Raw genomic sequence first — 20,829 nt, 5'->3', positions numbered from 1 at the left:
GGATGTTGAAGCAGTTAGTATCACTGCATTCCATATGTCAAAGAAGCCAGAGTAAAAATTCATCATATTAGAGATACTGAAGATTTTTTTTAATAAATGAAACTCCTACAGATGAAGATTATAACAGTTGAGGCCAACAGTCCTCATGAAAAGATGCTCATCATCACTTATCAGGGAAATGCAAATCAAAAGCTACAATGTGATACCACCTCACAGCTGTCAAAATAGCTAAAATCAACAACACAAGAAACAACAGATGTTGGTGAGGATGTGGAGAAAAAGGAACCCTCTTGCACTGTTGGTGGGAATGCAAACTGGGCAGCCACTCTTGAAAACCATTACGGAGGTTCCTCAAAAAGTTAAAAATAGAACTACCCTATGATCCAGCAATTGTACTACTGGGTATTTACCCAAAGAATATAAAAACACTAATTCAAAGGGATACATGCACCCCTATATTTATAGCAGCATTATTTATAATAGCCAAAATATGGACACAACCTAAGTGCCCATCAATTGATGAATGGATGAAGATGTGGTGTGTGTGTGTGTGTGTGTGTGTGTGTGTGTGTGTGTGTGTATTGCTACTTGCAATGACAGGGATGGAGCTAGAGTATAATGTTAAGCAAAATAAATCAGTCAGAGAAAGACAAATACATATAATTTCATTAATGTGTGGAATTTAAGAAACAAAACAAATGAGCAAAGGGAAACAAAGAGAGAGTTTGGGAGGGAGACACAAACCAAGAAACAGACTTTTAACTATAGAGACAAAATTGATGGTTACCAGAGGAGAGGTGGATGGAGGGATGGGTGAAATAGGTGATGAGGATTAAGGCATGCACTTGTCATAATGAGCACTGGGTAATGTATAGAATTGTTGAATCACTATATTGTACACATGAAACTAATATAACAACTGTATGTTAACTGGAATTGAAATAAAAACTTAAAATTATAATAGTTGACATGAAAAATACACTGGACAAAATTATTCGTTATTGAAGTGAAAGACATAGCAAAAGAAAATATAAGAAAAGAAATATACATGCCTTTTATTTCTTTGTGTTGTCTGATTGCAGAGGCTAAGACTTCCAATGCTATGCTGAATAACAGTGGTGAGAGTGGACATCCCTGTTTTGTTCCTGACCTTAGGGGGAAAACTCTCAGTTTTTCCCCATTGAGGATGGTATTAGCATTGGGTCTTTCGTATATGGCTTTTATGATCTTGAGGATGATCCTTCTATCCCTACTTTCTTGACGGTTTTTATCAAGAAAGGATGCTGTATTTTGTCAAATGCTTTCTCTGCATCTATTGAGAGGATCATATGGCATCCAAATCGGCCAGGAGGAGGTCAAACTTTCACTCTTCACAGATGACATGATTCTTTATATGAAAAACCCAAAAGATTCCACCAAAAAAACAGCTAGAACTGATTCATCAATTCAGCAAGGTCGCAGGATATAAAATCAATGCACATAAATCGGTTGCATTCCTATACACCAATAATGAAGCAACAGAAAGAGAAATCAAGAAATCAATCCCATTTACAATTGCATCAAGAACCATAAAATACCTAAGAATAAATCTAATCAAAGAGGTGAAAAATCTATACACTGAAAACTATAGAAAGCGTAGGAAAGAAATTGAAGAAGATACCAAAAATATAAAAAAAAAAAAAAAGGAAAAAGATTCCATGCTCCTGGATAGGAAGAACAAGTACTGTTAAAATGTCAATACTACGCAAAGCAATCTACATATTCAGTGCAATCACTATCAAAATAACACCAGCATTCTTCACAGAGCTAGAACAAACAATCCTAAAATTTGTATGGAACCAGAAAAGACCCCGAATAGCCAAAGCAATCCTGAAAAAGAAAACCAAAGCAGGAGGCGTCACAATCCCAGACTTCAAGCTATACTACAAAGCTGTAATCATCAAGACAGTGTAGTACTGGCACAAGAACAGACACTCAGATCAATGGAATAGAATAGAGAACCCAGAAATGGACCCACAAACGTATGGCCAACTAATCTTTGACAAAGCAGGAAAGAATATCCAATGGAATAAAGACAGTCTCTTCAGCAAGTGGTGCTGGGAAAACTGGACAGCAACGTGCAGAAGAATGAACCTGGACCACTTTCTTACACCATACACAAAAATAAACTCAAAATGGATCAAAGACCTCAATGTAAGACAGGAAGCCATCAAAATCCTCGAGGAGAAAGCAGGCAAAAACCTCTTTGAACTTGGCTGCAGCAACTTCTTACTCAACACATCTCTGGAGGCAAGGGAAACAAAAGCAAAAATGAACTATTGGGACCTCATCAAAATAAAAATCTTCTGCATAGCAAAGGAAACAATCAGCAAAACTAAAAGGCAGCTGACAGAATGGGAGAAGATATTTGCAGGTGACATATCAGATAAAGGGTTAGTATCCAAAGTCTATAAAGAACTTATCAAATTCAACACCCAAAAAAACAATCCAGTGAAGAAATGGGAAAATGACATGAATAGACAATTCTCCAAAGAAGACATCCAGATGACCAACCGACACATGAAAAAATGCTCAACATCACTCATCATCAGGGAAATACAAATCAAAACCACAGTGAGTACCACCTTACACCTGTTAGAATGACTAACATTAACAACTCAGGCAACAACAGATGTTGGCGAGGATGCGGAGAAAGAAGATCTCTTTTGCATTGTTGGTGGGAATGCAAACTGGTGCAGCCACTCTGGAAAACACTATGGAGGTTCCTCAAAAAATTAAAAATGCAACTACCCTACGACCCAGCAATTGCGCTAATAGGTATTTATACAAGGGATACAGGTATGCTGTTTTGAAGGGACAAATGCACCCCATGTTTATAGCAGCACTATCAACAATAGCCAAAGTATTGAAAGAGCCCAAATGTCCATCGATGGATGAATGGATAAAGAAGATGTGGTATATATATACAATGGAGTATTACTCGGCAATCAAAAAGAATGGAATCTTGCCATTTGCAGCTACATGGATGGAACTGGAGGGTATTATGCTAAGCAAAATTAGTCAGAGAAAGACAAATACCATATGACTTCACTCATATGGGGACTTTAAGACACAGAACAGATGAACATAAGGGAAGGGAAGCAAAAATAATATAAAAAACAGGGAGGGGGACAAAACATAAGAGACTCTTAAATTGGAGAACAAATAGATGGTTACTGGAGGGGTTGTGAGAGGGGGGATGGGCTAAATGGGTAAAGGGCATTAAGGAATTTACATCTGAAATCATTGTTGCACTATATGCTAACTAATTTGGATGTAAATTTAAAAAATAAAATTAAAAAAAATTCCCCCCCAAAATATCCAAACAAACAAACAAATATACAGATGAAAGAAGATTGCAAAACAAACAAAACAAGACATTAATGAACTATGTGACTATTATTGTTTTGGGGGGAGGACTATTTTTTTACATTAAGGCTTTACTTTTTTACAGTTTTAGGGTCACAGTAATATTGAGGGGTAGGTACAGAGATTTCCTATATGCTACTGGACTCTGCACATTCACAACCTCTCCCATTATCAACATTTCCCACCAGAGTGGTACATTTGTTACCTACATTAACATCATAATCACCCGAAGTGCATAGTTTACATTATGTTTCACTCTTGGTGTAGATTCTGTGGACTTGGATAAATGTGTAATCACATGTATTCATTATTATGGTATACACAAGGTATTTTCACTGTCCTATATGCTCTACCTATTCATCTCTTTCACCCCACCCCCTGACAACCACTAATGTTTTTAATGTTTCCATATTTTTTCCTTTTCCCAAATGCCGTATTATCAGAATCATCCTTCTTTCACTTAGTAGTAGTACGCATTTTTTTCACATAGTAATATGTTAAATTTCCTCTGTCTTTTCATAGCCTGACAGTTCATTTTTTTATACTGAATAATATTCCATTGTGTAAATATATTACAGTTTATCCATTCACCTAATGGAGAACATCTTGGATGCTTCCAAGTTTTGGCAGTCAAGAATGTAGCTGCTATAGTAGGGGAAGGGAAGGAAAAATAAAATAAGGTTAAAAACAGAGAGGGAAGAAAACTGTAAGAGATTTTAAATAAAAGAACAAACAGGATTGCTGGAGGGTAGGTGGGTGCAGGGATGGGCTACATGAGTGATGGGCATTAAGGAGGGCACTTGCTGTGATGAGCACTGGGTTTTACATGTAAGTGATGAACCACTAAATTCTACTCCTGAAACCAATACCACAGTATATGTTAACTAACTTGAATTTAAATAAAAACTTGGAAGAAAAAAAAGAATATAGCTGCTATAAACATCCATTTGCAGGTTTTTATGTGACATATGTTTTTAACTTCTTTGGGTATATTAACCAAAGCACATGTGAAGCGTGTGACACATAAAATATATGTCTCGTGCACATATTTTCTCTTCTGTAGTTTGTCTTCTCATTATCTTGACATTGTCTTTCTCAGAGCAGAAATTTTTAATTTTGCTGAAGTCCAGCTTATCAATTATTTCTTTTGTGGATTGTGCTTTTGGTATTTTATTTAAAACGTTATAGCCACACTCAGGATCATCTAGATTTTCTCCTGTGTTATCTTCTGGGAATTTTATAGTTTTGTGGTTTTACCTTTAGGTCTGTGACCCATTTTAAGTTAATTTTGTAAAGGGTGTAAGGTCTGTGTCTAGACTTATTTTTTGCATGTGGATATCCAGTTCCAACACTATTTGTTGAAGACTGTCTTTGCTCCATTATATTGCCTTTGCTTCTTTGTCAAAGATCAGTTGATTCTGTTTCTGGGGTTGTATTTCTGGGATCTCTGTTTTGTTCTTTTGATCTATTTGTCCATTCTTTTGCCAATACCATACTGTCCTGATTATGTAGCTTTAAAGGAAGTCTTGAAGTTGGGTCTTACCGCTATGCTTTTCAATATTATGTTGCCTTTTCCGGCCTTTCCATACAAATGTTAGAATCAGTTTGGCAGTACCCACAAAATTATTTGCTGGGATTTTGCATTGAATCGGTAGATCAAGTTGTGAAGAACTGATATATTGACAGTATTGAGTCTTTCTGTTCATTAGTTCTTTGATTTTGTTCACCAGAGTTTTACAGTTTTCCTCATGTAGATATTGTAAATATTTTGTTAGATTTATATCAAAGTGTATTAATTTTTGGTTGCTAACATAATTGGTATTGTTTTTAATTTCAAATTCCACTTGTTCATTGATGATATATAGAAACATGATTGACCTATGTGTATTAACTTTGTATCCTATAACTTTGCTCTAATCACTTATTTGTTCCAGGATTTTTTTGTTGTTGTTTCTTTCAGATTTTCAACATAGACAATTATGCCATCTGCAAACAAAGACAGTTTTATTTCTTCCTTCTCAGTTTGTATATGTTGTTTCCTTTTCTTGTATTATTACGCTAATTCAAACTTTCAGTATGTGTTGAAAAGGAATGGTGAGAAGGGATATCCTTACCTTGTACCTGATCTTAGTGAGAATCCTTTGAGTTTTTACTATTAAATGTGATGTTAGCTATAGGTTTTTTGTAGATATCTTTATCAAGTTGAATGAGTTTCTTCTATTTCTTTCTTATCATGAACAGGTATTGCATTTTGTCAAATACTTTTTCTACATCTTGTGATAAAATCATGTGATTTTTCTTTTTTAACCTATTGATGTGATGAATTACATTAACTGATGTTTAAATGTTGAATCAGCCTTGCATATTTAGGATAAATCCCACTTGACCTGGTGTATAATTCTTTTTATACCTTGTTGGACTCAATTTGCTAATACTTTGTTGACAATTTTTACATCTTCAAGAGATGTAATAGAGATACCATTCTGTTTTCTGTAATATCTTTGTCTGATTTTGGTATTAGGGTAATGGTGGTCTGCTTGGATGAGTTAGGAAGTATTCTCTCTGTTTCTATCCTCTGAAAGAGATTCTAGTGTATTGAAATAATTTATTTTTTCTTTCTTTCTTTTTTATTTCATTTTATTTATTTATTTTTTAAGTAAGCTTCACACCCAGCATGAAGCCCAAGGCAGGGCTTAAACTCACAACTCTGTTCTCAAGACGTGAATTGAGATCAAGAGTTGAATGTTTAACTGACTGGGCCATCCAGATACACCTAATTTATTCTTTACATGTTTGGTAGAGTTTGGACCTGGTGGCATTTGTTTTGGAATTTGTTTTGGTATTAATTGCTGGTTCATTTTCTTTAATAGGTATAGGTCTATTGAAATTGTCTATTCTTGTGAGCTTTGTCAAATTGTATTTTTGAAGGAATTGGTCCATTTTATCTAGGTTGTCTGAGTGGTGGGCATACAGTTGCTCATAGTATTCCTTTATTATCCTTTTAATACCAATAGGTTTGGTAGTGATGTTACCGCTTCATTTATGATGTTAGTAATTTGTGTACTCTCCCCCCACAACCCCCGTTAGTCTGGCTAGAGGCTTGTTGATTTTTTTGGTTCCTTTCATGGAACCAGCTTTGGTTGCACTGATTTTCTTTATTGATTTCCTGTTTTCAGTTTCATTGATTACTGATCTAATTCTTATTATTTTTTTTCTTATGCTTACTTTAGATTTAACTTGCTCTTGTTTTTCTAGTTTCCTAAGGTAAAAACGTAGATTATTGATTTTAGATAATTCCTCTTTTCTAATATACGCACTCAATATTATAAATTTCCCTGTAAGCACTACTTTCCCTGTATCCCATAGTTTTTGAGAAATTGTGTTTTCATTTTAATTTAACTGAAATTATTTTAAGATTTGTCTTGAGATTTCTTGTTTGATCCATGTGTTATTTCAAAACGTGTTGTTTAATGTCCCCATATTTTGGGGATTTTCCAGTTATCTTTCTGTTATTAATTTCTAGTCCAATTCCACTGTGATCTTAGAGCAGACATTGTATGATTTCTGTTCTTTTAAATTTGTTGAGATGTATTTTATGGCCTAGAATGTGTTTTATCTTGGTGAATGTTTCATGTGAGCTTAAGGAATAATACGTATTCCGCTGTTGTTGGATGAAGTGGTCTATAGATGTCAATTATATTCAGTTCATTGGTGGTGGTGTTGAATTCAACATGTCCTTACTGATTTTCTGCTTGCTGATCTGTCTATTTCTCATAGAGGGATATGAAAGTCTCCAACTATGATAATTGATTCATCTATTTCTCTTTGTAATTCTATTAATTTTTGCCTCTCCTAATTTGATGCCAACAAAGTGAATTACTTAGAAATCAAATATGATAACAATAACAAAAAGTCTAGGAGGAGAGAAATGGAAATATATTGTCTTAAGATACTTATATGTAAAATAGTATAATATCACTTGAAGGTAGATTGTGATGAATTTTCTTTTTTTAAATTGAAGTATAGTTGACACACAAAGTTACATTAGTTTCATGTCTACAACATAGTGATCCAACAACTCTGAATGTTATTGTGGCCACAAGTATAGCTACATCTGTCACCATACAATGCTATTACAGTACCAATGACTATATTCTCTAAGCTGTACTTTTCATCCCCATGACTTATTCATTCCATAACAGGATGCTTGTACCTCCTACTCTTCACCCATTTTGCCCGTCTTCCAACCTCCCTCCCCTTTGGCAATCATGAGTTTGTTCTGTATTTGTGGGCCTGTTTCTGCTTTTTTGTTTGTTCATTTGTTTTGTTTTTTGGATTCCACATATAAATGAAATCTATGGTACTTGTCTTTCTCTGTCTGACTTATTTCATTTAACATAATATACCCTAGGTCCATCCATGTTGTTGGAAATGGAAAGATTCATTCTTTTTTATGGTTGAGTGTGTGTGGTGTGTGTGTGCATACACATCACATCTTTTTTATTCATTCATCTATTGTTGGACACTTAGGTTGCTTCCATATCTTGGCTTTGTAAACAATGCTGCAGTTAAGATAGGGGAGAATGTATCTTTTCAAATTAGTGTTTTGTTTCCTTTGGATAAATACCCAGTAGTGAAATTACACTTATAACTTTTCTATACCCAGAGAACCATTCTGTTTTTTACTTTCAGTACATTATTCAATAAATTACATGATACATTCAACCTTTTATTGTAAAATAGGCTTTGTGTTAGATAATTTTTCCCAACTGTGGGCTAAAGTAAGTGTTCTAAGCATGTTTAAAGTAGGTTAGGCTAAGCTGTGATGTTTGGTAGGTTAGGTGTATTAAATACATTTTCAATTACAGTATTTTCAACTTATGGTGGGTTTATCATAAGTCAAGGGAGATTTGTAGTAAAAGTCCTAGGGGGATCATGTTCTCTGCACTCCCTTCAGGCTCCTGTACCCTGAGTGATAACCTTCTGGGGCTTTCCTCTGAAAAAAACTGAAAGGGTCTTGGTGATTGATACCAGCTTTCCAAAGGCATTAGTTTAGTCTCAATTAAAATACCTCAGTGTTACCCCATTGCTTTTAGGATAAAGACAAAATTTCTTAACCTGGTTTACAAGGCCTTTCATATATAACGGAAACAAGGCCATGTTTCCGTTAATAGACAAATATGAGGAACTTAATAAATATTTATGGAATAAATAAATATATGAAAGCATCACATAGGGAGCATAAATAGAGAATAGTCTTTGCTTACCTGTCCAGTTCATCTGTCACCTTGTCCATCCTTGCTTTACCTGCTGTATTCCAGCCATACTCAACCCTTTTGGTTTTTTAAAATCTTTGTGCTTTCTTGAGTTTGTTCTCACACATGCCACTTTGTCTTCTTGGAACACTCTTCTTTTTTCCTCACCCTCAACTCTCTCTCTCTCCTCAATAATTTCTGCTTATGGGGTACCTGGGGTGGCTCAGTAGGTTAAGCCTCCGACTCTTGATTTCACCTCAGGTCATGATCTCATGGTTTCTGAGTTTGAGCCCCATATGAGGCTGTCAGTGCAGAGCCTGCTTGGGATTCTGTCTCCCTCTCTCTGCCCCCCCACCCAACTGACACTGTCTCTCTCTCTCTTAAAAAAATTTTTTTTCTACTTATTCCTCAGGAGCCAGCTTAAAAGACACTTCCTCTAGGAATCTTCTTCTACCCCTTTGGAGTTGCTGGTCCTCCTATGAACTTCTTTCATTCCTTGTTATTTCTCTGTTCATAACAATTATCATTTTGTATTGTGGTTACTTGTTTGTCTTCACTATTAGATTGAAGCACGGAATATATATATATATATATATATATATATATATATATATATATATATGTGTGTGTGTGTGTGTGTGTGTGTGTGTGTGTGTGTGTGTGTGTTATTGAAAGCTTATAGACAGTGGAAACAAAAGCTGGCCTCTACTATGCACAGAATTCCCATTTGGGCAGAGTGAAAGAAGGAGATGCTGAGTCCTGATCTAGAGCCTGGCCTGGGTTCACTGAAATGAGGTATTTATGTGAGTAGCATCAGGTGGTTCCTCTCCAATGACCTAGGTCCCTTCTGAGAATGCAAAGAGAAGGGCTGTCACACTACATAGCACTACCTCCCTTGGAGGGAAGTAATGTAATATCCCTTCAATGTCTGGCCATTCAAGGTTTGGCTGAAAGAGCTGGGTTCCCTGTCTCCCTAGTCTGCAACAACTCTTGAGGGTCTCAAGGTGGAACAGCATCTGTGAGGGTAGTGGGACAATGAAACTCTAGTAGTTTTGCAGTAGTATTGATCAGGAAAGCATCATGGCCACTGAAGTGAACCTCTGAAGAATAAATGGTTCCCAGTGAAGAAATAGGCAAAGGGAATTTCTAGAAATGAAATTAGTTTTGTTCAGTGTCTTTACTTTTTGATCGAAAGAAAATTCCATTGGAAAGAGTTTCCAGAAAACTGAGAGGGAGGTTTTTGAGAAAGGGGATTAAGAAGGTCATTGTGACTTGGAATATCAGGTTTGCTGAACCAGGTGTCACTCTTACATCACATTTAGAGGAAGTGTTATTTCCCTAACCCTGGCATTTCTCTTTGGCCATCCTGGTTTCCCTTCTTTGATCTTCCCTTTTTCAGAGCCACAGGAATTCCAGTAGTGGTCTGCTTTCCTTCAATCCTACTCTTTTTTTCAAATTTTTTATTTGAGTTTTAGTTAGTTAACATGTAATGTAATATTGGTTTCAGGAGTAGAATTTAGTGATTCATCACTTGCATATAATACCCAGTGTCCCCTGATCCTATTCTTAAAGTTTCCAGAGCTCAGCCTATCTTTCTGGCTTCTGTTTTAGAACTATAACCTTAATTTAAGCAAAATATGTACTCCTGGAAACTTATGGGTAAGTTAAAATAGTTTTGAAAAGCGATCAGAAGAACCTGTCTTTCTGCAAAGTAAACATTATTTGTATAGAAATATGTCTTGATTTATCTGTCTTATAATTTCAGCTTTTCTTATGTCTGGCTCGTTTAAAGCTGAAAATATAATTTCCAACTTTACCTTCTTAACACAGGTTAGAGTCCCACTCAAAAATATTTTAACTAAGAGGTTTCAGGTTCTCTAATAATAGCAATAACTCAACATACTTTCCTGAACATCCTGTCTCTGGACCTCACCATAGCCCTGTGAGGTAAGAAGTTAACTGAGGCTCAGAAAGATAAAGTGACAAACCTACAGTTTTAAAGTTCTACAAGAGAGCTTTCTGTGATTTTTTTCAATTGTAGAAGCAATATTATTTAAATAAATTTATTTCTTGTCTGGCTTGTGGGACCAGTCAGCAGGTACACAAAGGTCAGTAGCAATTTTGGCTGTCATATTTCTTTCTGTGTTTGTTGGAAGAAATGATTTTTTTTTTACCTGATTAAAGAGAGTGTGAGGTAGTGGCAAGTGCATTGAACTCGAATCCAGAACCCTGAAATCAAATTTGAGCCCTTACTGTGATTTTAGGCAAGTCACCTAAGATAAAAAGGAGTTGAAGAAAAGTGTCATTACCTGTGCATTTGCTATGTGCTCCACAGTGAATTATCTATCATCTCATTTAATTCTCTTCTATGAGACAGTAAAGTTCTCATTTTACTTTAATTACAAGCAGTAATTCATGGTTATGGCAAAAAAGTATTTTTTTAGGAAACAGAATTAAAGTGACGGTTAGAAGTCTTTTTCTACCCCAAGTCTCTTATAATCACAATAATTAGTTTCTTCGATAGCCTTCCAGAAATTTTCCGTGCTTAAAATATTTTGGAGAGGGCATCAGAGACAGAGTAATGATGGAAACTGAAGTTACTGGAGAGAGGGGTGAACAGACTTGTATAAGGAGCCCAGGGACCTTTTTGGAGAGAAAGGATTCAGAACCCTTCTTATCTAAAAGCCAAAATTATTGGAAGCTGTTGCGTTGTATCTGATTGGCAGGGAGTGACAATAAGACTCCATCCAAAGTCTCCACCAGGAGAGAAAGAGATGAACTGTTGGACTAAGGGTGGTAGGTGATGATGGTTCCGGGTCTATATGCCAGATATCTTCCATTTGTTCTTTTCCACCCTGGTATTAGCCTAGGAAGCTGACCTGTATAGACTAATAATATACGTCAATGGACTTCCTTGCCTTCTAGCTTCTGCTTGATTTTGGCCAATGAAAAGCTCCAGCAAGAAAGCTCTCCCAGGAGAGAATGGGAAGAATGTTTGTTTGTTTGTTTGTTTTTCCCCTCATGTTAACATACAGTGGTCTTGGCTTCAGGAGTAGAATCCAGTGATTCGTCACATACACATAACATCCAGTGCTCATCCCAACAAGTGCCTTCCTTAATGCCCAATACCCATTTTCCCCACCCCCATCAACCCTCAGTTTGTTCTCTGTATTTAAGAGTCTCTTATGGTTTCCCTCCCTCTCTGTTTTTATCTTATTTTTCAGGAAGAGGGTCTTGATATTTATTCCTCTGGCTCATTCTCTGAAGTGTTCTGTAGGATTGGCTACATTTCTAGACTGAATGACATAGGACATAGTTCCTCTCAAGGACTCTATTCAGTTTCATCAACTGCTCTGTCCTCTCATCCTTATGGGCACAGAGGTAGTGACATTCCACTGGGGTTACTCCACTATTTCTTGTGGATCCTCTCCAACCACTCCTTGTCAATAGTCCTTTATTAAGACCCCAAATTTTTCTAACTTGAAAAATTATGTATTTTCTGGTGTGACTTTGCTTGATACAGTCAGTTTGGAAGTGAATCCCAGAACCTGTTCCAACCCAGCCATCCTGGTGGCAAACTTATGTCCTAGGGAAATGGCTGAAGGACTGGTTTGAAGGATTTATAACATAGGAAGCCCAAGGCAATTTTGTCATTGGGCAGTGTTGGCCAACTATAATGCAGAGAGAAGAGTCATCCTCCCTTGTTTTTTGAACAGTGTCTTCTGGGCAGGAGTTTCTAACAACGATGCTAGAAGCAACTGGAAACAGAAGCTTGGCTCCAGCCATGTAGCTTCAGATATGCTAGGCAGCAACAGCATGTACAGTCCTGAACGCATTATTTATTGCTACATATCAAATCTTCTCAAAATGGGTAGCTTAAAACAACAGCGATTTTGTTACCTCTCATTGTTCTGGTCTCATTAGGAAAATTCTCACTTGTGGTCTGTCATTCAGTAGCAGTCAGATGGCGGTTGCAGCTAGAGTCATCTGACTCTAGTGTGAGTGAGTTGGAAGTCCAATGGCTTCTTCATTCTCTGTCTGGTAAGTTGGTGCTGACCATTGAGTGGGAGAAACTCTGCAGCTGTCTACCATGTGTGATTCTGGCACTAGTGGTGGCAGCAGCAAAGATTAGAGGCATCTCTTTGGAATGCTGAGATTTCTGTTGTAGATAAAGACTACAGCCTGGAGGGTTACCTGGGGGCTCAGTCGGTTAAGCATCTGACTTCTGCTCAGGTCATGATCTCACAGTTGGTGGGTTTGGGCCCTGTGGTGGACTCTGTGCTGTCAGCTCAGAGCCTGGAGCCTGCTTTGGGTTCTTTGTCTCCTTCTCTCTGCCCCTCCCTCACTGACTCTGTCTCTGTCTCTCTCTGTCTCAAAAATAAATAAACATTAAAAAAAAAAAGACTACAGCTTTGAGAACCAACCTAACTGGCTTTTCATTTCATTCTCATATCTGCAGGCTGAGGTCCCTATGGAAAATCAGGAAAGGGATTGGACTGGCAGTCTTGCAAACTGGGGGGCTTAGGTATTCTACTTTAGGGCACATGGCATTCGGGAGGCAAAAATACTCCAGTTTCATATAAAGGAAGAAACTGAAGCCAGAGAGATTAAATAATAGAGGTGTCAAGATTCCAACCTTGGTCTGGCTGCTGCGAAAACCTCTTAATACTAAGCCAGGGAGATAGAACTCAAAATGTCTATGGGGGCGAGAGAAGTTCAATAAATGCATCAAGCTAGAGTAAGGCAACCAACAAGAAGCAGCTTATATGGCAGCCAAGCCGGAAACTTGCCTGAAGAAATATCTTTTAACATACTTGTACACAAAACCAAACTAACCAGTCAAACCAAACTCATCCGAGAGCAGCAGCGTAGGCGGTGTGAATGGTGCCTGTTGAGAGCTGAGAGGTAGGTGTGCCTTTACTTTCTATGGATGGCACTAGAACTTGCAGATTGGTGTTTTTCATCACTTCTGTATGGAATGGCACATAAAACGATTCCTCATACTCATGCCCAGGGGCTGTCAGTTTAGGACTTCTGTACTAAATTACACTGCTGTTTCCCCAGATACATGATTTCATTTAATCTGCACACAGCTTTCTAAGGCAAGTAGTATCACCTCCATTTCACTGGTAAGGAGCTGGTTGCAGAGAGCTTATACAACTTAAGCAGCATCATACAGTGTTGGAGCCAGAATGCAAAGCCAGGTCTATGTGATTCAAAGTCCCTGATTTTTCTTCTATTCCAATGCTGTCTTTTTGCTTAACCTCTCTTTATTTTCAAAATGAGGATAATAGTACTTCCTTTGCTTACCTTAAAGGGTGTGAAAAGTAAACAAAATGGATATTAAAATGTGTGTCAAAGACCCTTGTCATTTTTTAAGTGACAAACATGCTACTGTATTATTTTAATCTACTTAACAAAATATGTTGAGATTTGACTGTGAATCAGGCACTCGTGCCAGAATCCTGCCTTCACGGAGCTTATGTTTTATTGAAGCACCCACACAATAAACTAAATAAATGTAAATTACGTATAAAATTTTGTAAAGTGAGAAATGCTAAAGAGAAGAATCAAGCAGGAAGGGAGATCAGGAGGGAAGAGGGGTAGATGTTCTCATAAGTAAGGTAGTCATGGAAGGCCTCTCCACCAGGAGAGCCTCTAGGCCAGGGGGTGGCAAAGTGCAGCCCATGGGTCAAATCCACCTATGGCCTACCTTCATAAGGCATGCAAACTACAGATTTTTTTTTCATTTTTGTAAGTATTTGTAAAATGACTAAGAAGAATATGTGACAGAGACTGTACATAGCCTAAAAAGCTTAAAATATTTACTATCTGGAGGTGCCTGGGTGGTTCAGTCGTTTAAACATCCAACTTTGGCTTAGGTCATGATCTCACAGTTTGTGACTTCGAGCCCTGCATCGGGCTGTCTGCTGTCAGCACAGAGCCCACTTTGATCCTCTGTCCCCCTCTCTATCTGTCCTCCCCTACCCTCCTGCTTGAGCGCACACATACACAGTCTCTCTCTCTTTCTCTCTCTCTCTCAAAAAAATAAACATTAAAAAAATATTTACTATCTGACCCTTTACAGAAAAAGTTAGTAGACTTAGCCCACTCTTTCTCACTTTGCTGTGGCAAACAACTTCACACAGGTGTAACCTGACAGCATTTGACTTTAGCTGCACTGAGTATCTCTTGCTTTCCCCCTTCCCTCCCTGCTCCCCATGGTAATCTGCCTGGCACTCACATATGTGCAGCCTGAAGTCCCTAACACCCTGTGTGGCAACCCTTGACAGTAGATAATGGAAGCGGATGGATAAATGCCACACCCCCACTCACCTTCGGGCAATTCTTGTCTTCTGTGTCACATTCTATATGTCTCCTGGTAGGAGTAAAGTCCTGGTAGGTTTAAGCTCTCGTTGCTCCGGTGTGACCAACTCGATAATACTTGGCTTTTCCTTTCTCTGTTTCTTTCCCTCTAGCTCCTTACTCTTGCTCCCTGACAGCTCGTCTCAGGCTCTGCTTCTTCTTTTTTTTTTTTTTTTTAATTTTTTAGAGTTTATTTATTTATTTATTTATTTATTTATTTATTTATTTTTAAAAAATTTTTTTAAATGTTTTTTATTTATTTTTGAGACAGAGAAAGACAGAGCATGAACGGGGGAGGGGCAGAGAGAGAGGGAGACACAGAATCGGAAGCAGGCTCCAGGCTCTGAGCCATCAGCCCAGAGCCCGACGCGGGGCTCGAACTCGCAGACCGCGAGATCGTGACCTGAGCCGAAGTCGGACGCTCAACCGACTGAGCCACCCAGGCGCCCCAGAGTTTATTTATTTTTAAGAGAGAGACAGAGCATGAGCAGGGGAAGGACACAGAGAGAAGGAGACACAGAATCTGAAGCAGGCTCCAGGCTCTGAGCTGTCAGCACAGAGCCTGACATGGGGCTTGAATTCAGGAATGGTGAGATCACGGCTCAGGCCAAAGCCGGATGCTTAACCGACTGAGCCACCCAGGTGCCACTCAGGCTCTGCTTTTGATGGGCAAACCAGACTAAGACATTTAGTAACTAGAGTGGTGCTAAGGGGTGCCTGGCTGGCTCATTCAGTAGAGTGTGCAATTCTTGATCTTCGGGTTGTGAGTTTGTTGGGTATAGAGATTACTTAAAGATAAAATTTTAAAAAAAGATTGAGTGGTCTTAGAAAGCTGACTCTCAGGCTGGGACTCTTGAACTCAACTTTGGCTTATCTTCTGCATGAATTGAGGAACCACTGAAATGTTTTGAGCAGAGGAGTAACCTGACCTGACCAATATTTTTAAAGGATCACTCTAGCTGTTGTATTAGAAATGGGCATTAGGGGAGATGTTGGCCCTGTCAGTGCTGGGCCCAGGGAAGGTAGTGAGGAATGACTGCATTTTGGATATATCTTGAGTCGACTGGATTTACTGAGGGGTTGGATATAAATTATTAGAGAAAGAGAGGCATCAGGGAAACTATGTGTTTGGCCAGAGCAACTGGAAAGATTGAGTTACTTTTATTCGGGATAGGAAATAGAATGGGAGGAACAGGTTAGAGAATCAGGATGTTGAGTCATTCATATTCTTTCCATTTATTCATTCTTTCAAATTGTCAAATATTAGATGAGTAGCTACTATGTACTGGGCATTGTGCTTGGCTCTAGAAATTAAATGACGAATAAGAAATATACTTTTGTCCTCATAGGCACTCAGAGGCTAGTAAATTTGGTGTTTATAATAGTGTGATAAGTGCTGTGGTAATTAGAGGAAGGGCCCTATGATCAGAATGAAGGAAGAGGAGGATGGATGATGGAATGAGGAAGAGGAGGAGGAAGGGGACAAAGATGAACTTCCTTGATATTAAGCTTTTGCTACACACCTGGCTTTTTATGAGCTGCTTTATCCCATTTAGTTTCATTTAGTCCTTTGTGAGGTAGATATCGGGAGGAGTAGTGGTAGAGTTTAATGGATTAAAGTGACATTCTCTCAAATTTTATAAGAAGCATGCCTTGATTCTATAATATGAACAAAACAACTAGAGTTGTGTCGAAAACCTAATGCAAACCTCTGTGCTATAAGCGAGGTCTTTGAAGTCTTTTTTCCTCTCCCTAGGTTTAAACCCAAATTGTAGGATGTGACCACTCTGTGAACAGCTAGTTCACAGGAAACCAAAGGAATAGGTAGGTGCAAGATGGCTGTGCCTCCTTCCCTATGGGAGAAGGCCGTGCTCCTCTGATCACTTTTACAACAGGGAAGGAGGAGCAGGAAAAGAGAGCTACCAGTCTACATGAGCTTTGAACCCATTCAGTCACTGTCTTTTTAATTCAGATTAGTGTTTGGTCCTCCTGGGAGAAGAGGGAGTAAAATAGGCAGAAGAGTGGACAATTTTTTATTTCTTCTTTTCCCAAAGGTAGGATTACTTCCCTTTTATAGAAGATAGGTTTAGTAATTGGTCTAAGCTCAGCTAAGCAGCAGAGCCTATGTCCAGCCCAGGTCTGTCTAGACTTTTTCAACTCTGCAGAACCAATGTCTATGGTCTTGGAAAGAATCAATAGCCAAACAGAAAAAAAAGGTATGTGGCTGCTTAGAGGCTGCTTATAATGGCCTGTAAGACATAGGAATTCTCAGGGGACCAGAGAGTGCCAGGACAAATGAAATTTCTGAGCCATGTGGCTAACATGCCATGAAAATATTGGGCTTGCCAGATTTCAGCTCTTTCTGAAAACAAACTGAGGTCAGGAAAACAAACCGAGATTGGCTAATTTGTTACCCAGATTTTGACCCTGCTAAAATGTCTCCCATGTGATTCTCCCTGAGATTCAACTTGCTCTGCTCCTGTTTATTTCTTTTAATAATTTTTAAAATATGAAAATCACTTATTTTTTTTCTTTTTAGAAAGCAATGCATACTCATTGAAACAAATCCTAACATATAAAAATTTATGGAGAAGAATTTTAAAATCATCCATAATCCCACAACTTGGAGATATCACAGTGAATTTGTTGGTATACACCCTTCCAGATTTCTAAACTACATCTATGTTTGCAAGTGTGACATGATGTTCTTTCCCTCTCTTCTTCATATATTTCAAGTTCTGGGTAACCGAGGAAGGTGTTAGGCAGTGCAACTCCAGGAATACAACAAATCACATCCACCACAAGAACCTCTTTTCCCTTCCCTTTGTCTCCTTCATCTGTAGAGTCCAGGGTAGCCTAATGGAGCGTCCTGAGAGTCTGAATAAAGGTTCTGAGCCTGTTGGGAAACTGGAGAACAATTGAATAGAGAGGAGATGCCCACTCTGGAATCTCCAGCCCTGTGGACTCTGTTGGGTTTGAAATGTAAGACTTGGAACCCACACTAAAGTCATTCTTCTGACCTCCATATGTGCTCTATGCACTACAACAGGAGTTGGTAGGCTTTTTCTATAAAGGGCCAGATACTAGATATTTTAGGCTTTCTAGACAATACTGTCCCTCTACTCAACCCTGCCACTGGAGCACAAAAGCAAACATAGATAATATGTAAATGATGGGCATGAGTCTGTTCTAGTAAAAACTTTATTTAGAAAAATGGGTTAGAGGCTAGCTCTGGCTGGAGGGCTTTAGTTTGCCAATCCTATGCTAGCTAAAGGAAGAACATTTGGGGAGAAACTAGCATCTTTTCTCCATTACCAAAGGCGGATCACTGGGCCTACACACACACACACACACACACACACACACACACACACACACACACACACACGTACAAGAGATGATATAGTATTTTCAGTTTTTAAAATTGTGGTAAAATAAATTTAACAAATTTACCATTTTTACTACATAGTTTAGTGGTATTAAGTATATTGACATTACTGTGCAACCATCACAACCATTCATCTCCAGAACTTCTTTTATTTTGCAAAACTGAAACTCTAGACCCATTAAATAATAACTCCTCATTACCCTTCCCCACCCCCAGCCCCTCACAAATACCATTCTACTTTCTGTCTTTATGATTTTGACTACTCTAGCTATCTCATATGAGTGGAATAATACATTATTTGTCTTTTTGTGACTGGCTTATTTCACTTAGCATTAAGGTGTTCAAGATTCATCCATGTATTAGACTATAGATTAAATTTTATAATATTTAAAAAAATTTTTTTTTGAGAGAGAGCAAGGTAGGGGCAGAAACAGAGGGGAGACAGAAGATCCGAAGTAGGCTCTATGCTGACAGCAGACAGCCTGGTGAGGGCTCAAACTCATGAACTAAGAAGTTATGATGTGAGCTGAAGTCAGATGCTTAACTAACTGAGCCACCCAGGTACCCCATAAATTTTATATTTTTTTATTGAAAAAATTTTTTAATGTTTTATTTATTTTTGAGAGAGAGAGTGTGAGCAGGGGAGGGGCAGAGTGAGAGGGAGACACAGAATCTGAAGCAGGCTCCAGGCTCTGAGCTGTCAGCACAGAGCCTGATGTAGGGCTAGAACTCACAGACATGAAGATCATGACCTGAGCCAAAGCCGGACGCTTAACCAACTGAGCCACCCAGGTGTGCAAAATGTTATAATATTTTTAAACTTTATATTTCCTGCATATTTCTCCATGTATTTAAAAAACTTTTGGTACATACCATTTTTACAGACTGCATAATATTCCATTGAGTTAGACAGACTGAAGGGATATTCATTTGAGATCAGAACAGCCTTCTTGGGAGGAGTGCTAGCTGCTCCCCTAAACACAGCTGATTGGATTGGGGACCAGTGCACTGGCAAAGGTTGTCTACCCAAATATAGACTGCCCAGTAGAGATACTCCCTGTAGAATGGATCCAAGATGAACCAATAATATATATATAGATATAGATATAGATATAGATATAGATATATAGATATATAGATATGTGTGTGTGATATATACATATATATGTGTATATATACACATATATATATATATATATATATATATATATATATATATATGTATATGTATATGTATAACTGCAAGGCAAACAGAATGAGGGCATGTCACACTAAGGCCCACAGTGACAGACAAGCTCCCAATTAAATCCATCACAATGAATAATCTGAATTGGTCTTCTTTCTTTTTTTCCTGATGAACTTGGCAGGCAGAACCAGTACATCCATCAGTAGGTGATTCATATTTATAATCATTCTCCTTTGCTGGACTTTTAGGTTATTCCCAATGTTTTGCTATTATAAACAATGCTTCAATAAGCATTTTTGTACATAACCCTTCTCTGCATATCTAGTCACTTCTTTAGGACAGTTTATATGTTAAGCAGTAAATTTATAGTGACTGTGTATTGTTTGGCCCCTTGATCCCTCAGAATTTGAGGGTCCAAGATGACCATTGCTAAAAACATTGATTGACTGGTCTTAAGGAGAACTAACAATGGCTGGACAAGACATGATGCCTCCAGTCCTACAGGTTTCTTCTCAAGGCAGGGTTCAAGCTTGGAGGTGGAGCCCAGAAAACCAGGCAGGACAGTAGGGCAATACTGACTAGGAAGAAGGGTCCTGGACATAAGCCCAAGCTGGTGAACGGAGCCAGTTCATTGTGGATGGCACTGAGAGTAAGGGAGAAGTGGAAATGGAGTCCTCTGATGAGTAGTTACACAAGTTACAGGGCTTTCCCCTAGCTTAATGTAAACTTAGTCTGTTGGATTTACAAGAATTTTGAAGTAAGAAAGTAATCACATGGTAATGCCACATACTGTGATACTGGCTGTGGAATTATTCAGCATTATGTGGTTCTTTCCACTTCCTGGGCTTATGGAAGGGCATGCTTTCTTGTCTCTTGCAGATAGTCAAGGTCATGTGACTAGATCATTGAATTTTTTTCTCAAACTTCCTTCCTGGCTTATATTGGTGATATGTGGGCACACAAAGCATAGGGAAGAGTCACAGGTATTTTAATGTCAAAGAGTTATTCACCTGATGTAGAATAGAGTGACAGCTCCCTGAGAATTACATTGTTTGGATTGAGTTACCTTGTTTGTATGGGTTGCAGTCACAGTATCAGATCATCCTTCCCAGGCCTAGACTTCAGGTGGACCCTGGGTGATATGTCCTGGTACTCTCCAAAGTGGGGAACTTCTCAGCTGTGCTTGGGTTCATCAGGCTAGATTTATTGCCAGCTTTTAGTCTCTC

The sequence above is a fragment of the Panthera leo genome, chromosome D4 (assembly GCF_018350215.1).
Source record: "Panthera leo isolate Ple1 chromosome D4, P.leo_Ple1_pat1.1, whole genome shotgun sequence".
NCBI lineage: Eukaryota > Metazoa > Chordata > Mammalia > Carnivora > Felidae > Panthera > Panthera leo.
The sequence above is the reverse complement of the archived record's forward strand: the minus strand, read 5'-3'. Positions refer to the sequence as shown.